Source organism: Chenopodium album, chromosome 12 (genome assembly GCF_948465745.1).
Source record: "Chenopodium album chromosome 12, dcCheAlbu1.1, whole genome shotgun sequence".
Classification (NCBI taxonomy): Eukaryota; Viridiplantae; Streptophyta; class Magnoliopsida; order Caryophyllales; family Amaranthaceae; genus Chenopodium; species Chenopodium album.
The window spans coordinates 27,622,711-27,633,027 of NC_137845.1; the positions used below are offsets into that span (position 1 = coordinate 27,622,711).

The following is a 10,317-nucleotide window of genomic DNA, read 5'->3' on the forward strand; positions in this document are numbered from 1 at the left end:
TCACCAAGTGGAGAAATAAGGCTGCAAAGATGGTAAATACACTACTACAAAAAGATTTATTTGCTGCGGTTAAACTTGATTAATTTGCTGCGTTTTTGGAGTGGCAGCAAACGCCAGGACAGCAAATCAATCAATTGATTTGCTGCGGCTAGCAACTGCAGCAAATCAATCAATTGATTTGCAGCGGTTTTATGCCATAACCCCTGCTATTGAATACCTTTTTACAATTAATTAAAAATTTAATAGGTGGGTTTTTATTAGTCCAGTCTGTTGCTAATTTGCTATTCAAATACCAAAAAACAAGGCTGAAATCTTATTTTCACTTGTAGAAAAAACAGAATTTCACCTTAAATTGCTTACTCAAAGACTTGTATATACATAAGCTTAAAAATTTCCATTTACAATAGCTTGTATTATTACACTTTCATATAAAAAAAAAAAAATAATAAAAAAAAAAAATACAATTGGACAGTTGTAGTCATTTCAGCAGCTTAACATGATACAACAAGAGCTAGCACAGGTGCACAACTACATCATACAATAGTACAGACTCTGTGATCTGATGACCAAAGGAGTAATAGAAGACAGCAACAACAATGGCGTCAATGGGGCGCCAACAACTATAGTGTTGAGCATGTATCAACACAGGTAGTGTCAAGAAGGCAGTAGCAGCACCAACATCTGAATGAAGTAATTTGAGATAGAAGATTGAAGCAACTAACTTTTATCTATGTTCAATGGGACTAACATGCCCTTGAGTGAAGGATTCCACTTGCTACTAAAGGAAACTTCCATGTCATCACCATTTCACATTATCACTAGAAAATTTATTTCCTTCATCCTGCATATAATTAACAAATGTTCTATGTTAAATTTAGTTTTAAAAAAAGCCGTAAGTGTAAAGTAATATAGAAAAAGCAATAATAATGAGCTAATTTTTTCAACTTCAAATTCATTAATTTTCAAAGTAATATAAACCACTATAGACACAATATAATCGTTGAAGTAATATGTTACAACATTGCATCTAATCCATCAGTTATCAACCATAAGCACATACACGTCATGAATGGGCATCTAAGCTTATGCAATTTTTACCTGACATAACATCAATTTCCAAGAAGCGTGCAAATCATAGATACATAATACATTGGCCTTGCAAGAAGCATATAATAGAAAAACTAGCACACTAAGTATTATAATACATAATTACATGAAGAATACAAACTGATAAAGAAAAAAATGAAAGGAAAAGGTAAAGTACCATACTCAAAAGGAGCCACCAGGGTGCTAAGTTGGTGTCAAGCTAGCAAGGACAATAGTGAGAAGAAGTTTGGCCCCCTTCCTGCTCGAATTTGTTCATCCTTCTCCCTAAGAAAATAAATAAAATATGCAGTATCATTAAAAATATAACGGTTCATTCAAGTAGATTGTATCTCTATCATCTTTAATAAATATCATCTTTAATAAAAATAAGAGGAAAAAAAAAACAATACCCAAGAACTAAATACCTAGAAATATCATTTAGAGTATAAAAAATAATAATATATCCTAGTGTCCAATTTTAAGGAAGAATTAACAAAAGCGTAAAAAGAGTAAATTTATAATTGATGGTTTTAGTGTGGAGTGGATTTGTGATGATATTATCATTAGCATCCCAGAAAATAATGTGGAGTAAATAGCATTTTTGTTTTTTTTTTTTAATACCACAGCTCCTGCAGTCAGTCCTTAATTATAATATTAACCATTTCCCACTAATATCAACACTCAGAGATGGAAATGATACAAGGAATGATAGCATAACTAACATCACTCATCAATCAACAAATTGGTTCATAAAATACAATCGCCAAAAACTAGACAACTAATCACGCCGTAACAATCATCGAACGATTCTTAAAGAGATATTTCCTTATCAATAATACACACAAATTCCTAAATTTATTTTTATTTAAAGTGAGTGAATAACTCAAATTTGAATTTCAATCAATTTACGTAAAATTAACCTTATATAATTATAAAGGGTAAAGATTACCTCTTGAAGCTACAGAGGATGAACTATTAGCAATATCAAGGGATTTGTTAGTCCGATCCTTCAATTTCGAAGCCGAATGAAGCCCAAGTTTCGATTTTTGCTGATTTTGCCAAATTCCATAAAATGAAACAAAAAAAATCAGTTTGATTCTTCGAAAATGACATTATTGTTAGGTTGAATTTTAATTAATAAAAACCCCCAATTTCCAGGATGTTAAAAAATAAAAACTACCCATAAACACCCAAAACACTACCCAAATCAAAATTCGTCTTCAATTAAGAAGAATAGAATTAAACATTACCTTTGAGAAGATGTCGTCAGAGATTTTGGCCAGCAACAATGAAAATGTCGTCGAGGACACGAGCTTGGCAGCAACGGAGATTGGAGGAAGTTGGGCCAGGGACGCCAAACGAGAGGAAGCGGGAAGTGTCCTGAGAGTAAGGTCACCTGAGAGTGGCGGTGAAGAGAGCGGTGATTGGTAATGATTAGGGTGAATGAAACTATGAAAGAATGAGGAATTGAAAGTGATGAAGAAGGTGGAAGGAGGGAGAGCAAAATGAAGCAGGCGGCTATAAGGAAAAGGATATTTAGGGTAAAGACTTTATTGATTTGCAGCGGTTAAAATGAAAAACCCCTGCTAATCAATATTTTTGAGTTCAAACGAATTCTGTATATGCAAAATACCCTTTAATTTGCAGCGATTTAGCAAAAATGCAGCAAATTAATAGCAGCAAATAAATTTTTTTCTAGTAGTGATAGGCCAAACGAAGAAGAACAATTACAGATGATGGTGAAGAAACTTCTTCCCGTCTATCAAGGACGAATGGCTTTCAAGTATTTTCCGTCATTCAAGGTTCTCATATCAACAGGAGCCTTGGTGGAAGATGCCATAAGAAAGGGAGATGTCAAGAAAGATGAAGGGAGCAGTAGTAATACATCTTACAATCCTAAGTTTGGGGGCAATAGGAAAACCAACAACAATTACTCAATACCCTCAAAACCAACAAACTTGATACACAACATTGGCGCCACTCCAGCATTTCAGCTCAGGCCACAGAGAAATTTTACCCCTTTGAACATGACTTATGCTCAAGCTTTCTCCAAACTAAAAAAGGCCAACCTTGTTCAACCTTTGAACCCAAGGCCACCCCCAAGAAATCCTCCTCCCAATTATAACCCGAACCAACACTGTGAATTCCATCAAGGATCTGGGCATGACATTGAAAATTGCACAACATTCAAGCACCATATACAAGACCTAGTAGATGGAGGAAGGCTTTCAGTTGGGGCGTCCTCTGATAAATTTAAAAACACACAACCAAACATTACTAACAATCCTCTTCTCAATCATAAGCCTCCCGTCTATATAAACACCATCTCCACTTCTAGTAACAAAGTTGATCCTACACTATTAATGGTTCGAAATGCCCCTCGAATGTATGAAATGCCATTGTCCGAAAATTATGTATGTGTTGTGTATGATCACTCCACTCAGTAAAGGGTCAAGCTTGTGCCATGCAAGGGTTCTGATGTTGTCCTTAACAAAGATCCGTTCTCTGATGTATGTGCCACCATGGGTTATGATGGAGCATTTTGCCTAATAGATGACGATGATGATGCTTATTCGTTGTTGTCTATTGTTGAGAAAAACACTGGGGCACAACTTACTACTCCTAGTAATCTTCGATGTCCAATTTACCTTGACGATCTTAGTGATGACAAAGATTTACATGTGGCTCATTTGACTTGTGCTGGTCATCACTTTAAACCATCATAACTCGAGGATGAGAATCCTATGGAAGCCTTGAGAAGGAGAAAAAAGGATAAAGAATTGGCAGAGGAGAATAAGGAAGAAGATGCCACTATTAAGCGCATGAAGGTGGTTAATGCAAATGTTTCTATATGGAAGTTGTTGACCCATTCACAACCCCATCGGGCTGCCGTTTTGAGACATCTCAATGAGGTTTTGATCAACCCATCCATAACACCAGATCAAATGGTAGGACTTATTCATGGGGTCGACCGTACTTTAATGTTCACCGACAATGATCTCCGAGAGAGTGTCAACCATAATAACTCTTTGCACATAACTGTAAAATTCCATGGATGGACAATACCTCGAGTACTTATTGACAATGGTTCTGCCATCAATGTATGTCCATACCGAGTTATAACAAAGCTCGGTTATCAAAAGGAGATTTGACACCTTCAAGCCAGGTTGTTAGGGCTTACGACAATGCCAAAAGAGATGTTTTGGGGTCAATTGAATTACATTTGGAATATGGATCAGTGGCTAGAAATGTTGAATTTGTTGTAATTGACATTGAAGCATGCTTTAATCTTCTGCTAGGTAGACCATGGCTACATGAGAACAGGGCAGTGGCCTCTACCTTACACCAAAAGGTGAAATTGCTCATGGATCATGGTGCAGTGACATTTGTGGGTAACCCAGAAGTTATGAGTGTCTCTAGTATTGGAAAATCTATACTCCACTTAAATGAAGAAGAGGGTAATCGATTAGATGGATTCACTATCCATAAAATTGGATTTGATTCAATTGACTTGTGGAAAGAAGAAGAAGAAATTGAAGAGGACTTAGAGGAGGATGAAGAAACTGATGAAGATCCGGAAGAGGAAGAAACTGAGGAAGATCCAAAAGAAGAGCTTCAAGAAGATGACAATGACTCTGAGGTTAATTCCCAAGAAGCTAAGGGTGGAACAAACTGGTCCAATGAAGATAAGGCAGAAGAGGAGCCTAAAACTCCAAAAGACGACGACCTTCGTTTTAGAGGAGAGTCTTAGACAAGTAATTCTTTTAGACAGGGTCATGATGAGGGATCTTGGAAAAGATCTAGGGCCGAGGATTTTGATCTGGATTTCGATATTCTGTGCTGTAGAAGGTCAGTGTACCCGAAGGAGTTGGTCCTTTTCCCTAACTACAAACATGAAGATTGTTACCAGATCTTCCCCAGCTTGAGAAGTTCAATGGGTTAGGAGATCCCGTCCTCCATTTATACAACTTTGTGAACACCTTATATCCCTTAAGTGTTCCAGAAGAGCATTTTCCCATGTTATTCAACAAAAGTGTGGAGGGACCCGCGTTATCTTGGTATTATACTTCGAGGCCAACAAGTAGAAGGTCTTGGGGGGAAATTGCTCAAGCATTCAGCGATTGGGCATTTGAATTTCGACAGATCTACGATCAAAAAGTGAAGCTAGTAAATATAGAGCAAAGTGACCGGGAATCATTTTCACATCTCTTTTCAAGGTGCTCTTACATTCGGGCTCAACTTCGCTTTCCTATTACTGATCGGGAGTTCATGTTGATATTACTAAGGAAGCTAAATGATTTTTATTATTGTCACATGGTCTCCATCAAATACATCGACCTCTCTCACATGGAGAGACATGGTTACGAAATTGATGCTTATCGACTAGAAGAAAGAAGGCCTAAAGTGCACCCTCAATGTGCAATGGATAACAGGAGGATATTCACTCGAATCGACGAACCATTGAGTGTGGTGTATGATCGTTTGAGCAAAAAGGATATTCTTCGGGCAAAGAGCTATGTGTATTCATTACCACCACATGGAACTGATATGAGACAATATTGTAGTTATTGTCATCAATATGGGCATAGAACAGATACTTGTTATGACCTTAAGTGTGCAATCCAAGATCTCATCGATCGTGGAATCATCACTCTAGCCCATCCCAAGTCTAACACACCCGAAACAAACCCGACACAACCACAAGACTATCAAGCCGATATGTTCCATAAACTGCTCGAACAAGGTCGCATCAAACCACTACCTCCCCGAGAAGGAGCTAATCCTATTGGGCTAAATCTCAAAAAATATTGTCACTATTATTAGTTACATGGTCATGATACTAATGAGTGTCACGCCCTCCGTTGGTGCATAAAGCGCACAACTTGAATCTCCTGCCCGAATCAGAAGGTGTCTGTAAATGCCCTTTCCATTTTGACACGCGAAGACAATCCCACTCATTTGATTGCTCGTCACTATTTGGAGAATATATCTCAACAAGACTACGAGAAGGGTTGCTCTAGGACTGTCAAAAACCTGAAGCCTAAAAAAATGTGTCTACATGGGAAAGGAAGTATCAACAACTACTATAACGACATTATGATCTTTACCTTACCCTCCATTAAAAAGGATAAATGAAAGGGGTAGTATGGACTTTGTAAATAAGGCATTTTTTTCCTCTTTTGGTACAAAGAACTACGTACATCTTGATCCCCCAAAGTACTATTTCATGATCTTACACAAAAATTGTACTCGCACGCACATTGTTATAGGGGTACGTAGGCAACTCTGATTGAGTGCAGCTGTTTCAAAAAAAAAATTCTTCTTCTATTATGAACTACGACGGGTCTGATTCTCCAAAGAAAAAAGAGAAAAGAGCGAATACAAAAATTTGTCTGGAGATACGTAGACAGCCTTATGGAACGACCCATAATCAAAATTTTTTTTAAAGGAATGAAAACCCCGCTAACTTTTTTTAACTTAACAGGCGTGTTTTAAACATTTATTGTGTTATAAAATCTTTTTCCCCATATGCATTTTTTGCATTTATCATTTTTTTTTTTTTAAAAAAAGAGGACATCCTAATCTCAAGTATGTAATGTTTAGGTATCCTTTTCCGACCAATGACCAACCAAACTCGAAAATCTACTCTACCCCCAGATTCCGTTCAAGAAATCCAAGATCCAATACCACAAACACTTACCAGAGGACTTCGATTGATGTTGAAAATGGGTTATGTGCCAAGAACTGGTTTAGGTCGGGATGGTGAAGGCATGAGGCACCCAATTCCGATAATTGACAAGCGAAATCGTCATGGCTTGGGTTTTGATGATAAAATTAGTTATAATGTATTAAAGGGTAAGTCTCTCACGTTGAATGGGAAATTTGTGTTACAAAAAGACACTGAGCAATTTTACGAGTTTCCCGAACCTTGGTATGACCTGGACAAAGAACAAATCCTTCCTAGGTTAAAAATTTTCTTTGCAGAGGTAAGGAATGAGGAATTTATTAAGAAATGGTTTGATAAGAAACTGGTATTTGAGGAAGATGTTGACTGGGCTGACCATTTAAAGCAAGGACTTCTAAGACGTTTGTTTTCACCAATTTTTGATTATGAAGTCCGATTCGATCCCAGTACTCTTATCACTCCAATAGAAACGATAGTTGAAAGCAATAGCAATATTCGACATGAAACTTAAGAACAATTCTTTCCTTTCCCTAAACTATATCCTTTTCAATCCTCTACCTTGGACGGATATGAAACTGATAGCTCATCATCCAGCCAATCATCTATCCATACACTGCCCGATATCTCATATCATGAAGATATCGAAAAAGTTATTTGTAAACGTGTTTGTGTATAGGAAATTGATCTTGATCATGATGCATTTTCTAATAATGAATTTTTCAGTGAACCTAAGTGATGCATGACACCCATGGAAGAGTCTATAACTGTAAACATAGGTATGGAAAATGATCTAAAAGGAGTCAAGATAGGATCGTCCCTTTCTCTTGATGAACAAAATGCATTTGTTATTTTACTTAAAAATATGTTGATGTATTTGCATGGTCTTATGCTGATATGCCCAGTGTCGATTGTAATATTGCTGAACATCGTATACCACTCTACCCCAATAGCAAGCCAAAACAACAAAAGCTTCGTAGAATGAAACCAGAAGTTAGTCTCGAAGTTAAAGAAGAAATTCAAAAGCAACTTGATGCCAACTTCATCAAACCAACCAAGCATCCGAAATGGCTGGCGAATATGGTGGTAATGCCAAAAAAAGATGGAAGGGTCAGAATATGCATTAATTTTAGGGATTTAAACTCAGCATCACTAAAGGACTATTTTCCATTGCCCCACATTGATGTTCTGGTTAATAACACTGCCGAACACGAGATGTTCTCATTCATGGACGGATTTTCAAGATACAATCAGATACTCATGTCAGAGGAGGATATGTCAAAAACTTCTTTTATTACCCCATGGGGAACCTTTTGTTATAGAGCAATGCCCTTCGGATTAAAGAATGCGGGGGCCACCTATCAACGGGCTGCAACGACGATTTTGCATGATCTCATCCATGATATTGTAGAGGTCTATGTTGATGACATGATTGTCAAAAGTCAAGATCGTGAGACACACATTGATGCTCTAAGTCATTCTTTGATAGAATTCGAAAGTACAATCTAAGGCTAAATCCTCAAAAATGTGTGTTTGGAGTAACTTCGGGAAAGCTTCTAGGCTTCATTGTGAGTCAAGATGGAATTAAAGTCGACTCAGACAAGGTCAAGGCCATACAAGAGCTTCCTCCTCCAAGAACATGAAAGGAGATTCGAGGATTTCTTGGTAGAATCCAATATATTAGTAGATTCATATCTTAATTGACAACCCGGTGTGAACCTATATTCAAGCTACTTAAGAAAAATGTTCCTACAAAATGGAATGATGAATGTCAGGCTTCATTCGATTCAATGAAAGAATACCTCTCTAACCCTCCAGTTTTAATGCCACCAAAACGGGGCAACCCTTGATATTATATCTTGCTATCACAGAAACGGCTATGGGAGCTCTTTTGGCACAATACCAAGAGGGTACAAGGAGGGAAATAGCTATCTACTACCTTAGCAAAAAGTTCCTTGAGCATGTAACCAGATACACTCCTTTAGAAAGAGCTTGCATTGCCCTTATTTACGCAACGAAGAAGCTTCGACATTATCTGCAAGCACATACTACTTATCTAGTTTCGGGGTTAGATCCAATCAAGTACATTTTTGAGAAGCCAATCTTGAGTGAAAGAATAGCAAGATGGCATGCGATATTTTCAGAATTTGACATTCAGTGTGTGAATCAAAAGTCTGTCAAAGGAAGGGCTATATCTGAGGCTTTGACTGATGGGCCTATATCAGGTGATGAATTTGATGATGATTTTCCAGATGAACATATTTTCTGTCTTAGTACGTCACAATGGAAGATGTACTTTGACGGGGCCTCTAATAGGAGAGGCAATGGTGCAAGTGTATTATTAATTGATCCTTATGGAGTGCATATTCCATTGTTGTGAAGCTTAGTTTCCCAACAACGAATAACACGGATGAATATGAAGCTTGCATCTATGGAATCAAAGCAGCATTGGCAACTGGTGCAAAAAATCTCACGGTATACGGTGATTCTTATCTCATAATTTCCCAGACTATTAGAGCCTGGAAAATTAGGGATGAAAGCTTACAAATGTACACGGAGTATCTTCAGCAATCGATTCCTTAGTTTGAAGAAATATAGTTCAAGCATCTCCCCCGAGAACAAAATAGTTTCACCGATGCTTTGGCAAATCTTGTAGTAAATTTGACTTGGGATGATGATATAAAGGTACAATCGATAACGATTGTAGAAAAAGAAATTCCAGTGGTTAATTGTGAGCCAACGATTGCTTTATTAACCCAAGAAGATAATGAAGATGCTTGGTATACTGATGTTAAGAATCTTCGTATCTAATCGATGGAGAATATCCTGAAAGAAGTCACAAGAAGGATCAGTTGGCTATTCGAAGGCTAGCTTCTCATTTCACGATATTAAAAGGTTTGCTGTATCATAAAAGTTTCGATGAAAACTTACAATTATGCATCGATGGGGAACAGACACAAAGGATCATGGAAGAAGTACATGGGGGAGAATGTGGGCCTCATATGAATGAAAGGATGCTTGCTCGGAAGATTCTTCGAGCAGGGTATTACTGGACCACCTTGGAAAGTGATTGCATCCATTTCGTACGAACATGCAAAAAATGTCATCTATTTGCAAATCTTAATCATATGCCGCCTGTTAGTCTAAATAATTTTACTTTGCCATGGCCCTTTTCTTGTTGGGGCATAGACATCATTGGAAAAATACACCCCAAAGCTTTGAATGGACATCAATATATTTTGGTTACTGTTGACTATTTTTTGAAATGGGTGGAGGCATCATCATATTCAAAACTAGGGGCAAAACAAGTTTCAAAATTTGTGATCAATAACATTATATGTCGGTATGGAGTGCCTTTTGAAATTATCTTTGACAATGGTTCACAATTTGAAGGACATCTCAAAGAAACCCTTGAGAAGTACAAAATCGGGCATCACCAATCATCGCCATATCGTCCTCAAACCAATGGAGCTGTTGAAGCAGCCAACAAAACCATCAAGACGATAATCGCCAAGATGACCGATAAGGCTAGAGAATGGCCTGATAAA

The 10,317-nt window shown here is 37.4% G+C and overlaps 1 long non-coding RNA gene across 1 annotated transcript; it reads right to left on the bottom strand.

Annotated features, from left to right (window-relative positions):
- Positions 1 to 369: 369 nt before the first annotated feature.
- Positions 370 to 2,942, bottom strand: LOC145572248 (uncharacterized). The gene is made up of 4 exons (XR_014096749.1): positions 2,337 to 2,942; positions 2,036 to 2,135; positions 1,265 to 1,371; positions 370 to 841 (listed from the first exon to the last, which is right to left on the bottom strand). It is a non-coding gene; the product is annotated as an uncharacterized LOC145572248 (long non-coding RNA).
- Between the last annotated feature and the right edge of the window lie 7,375 nt (positions 2,943 to 10,317).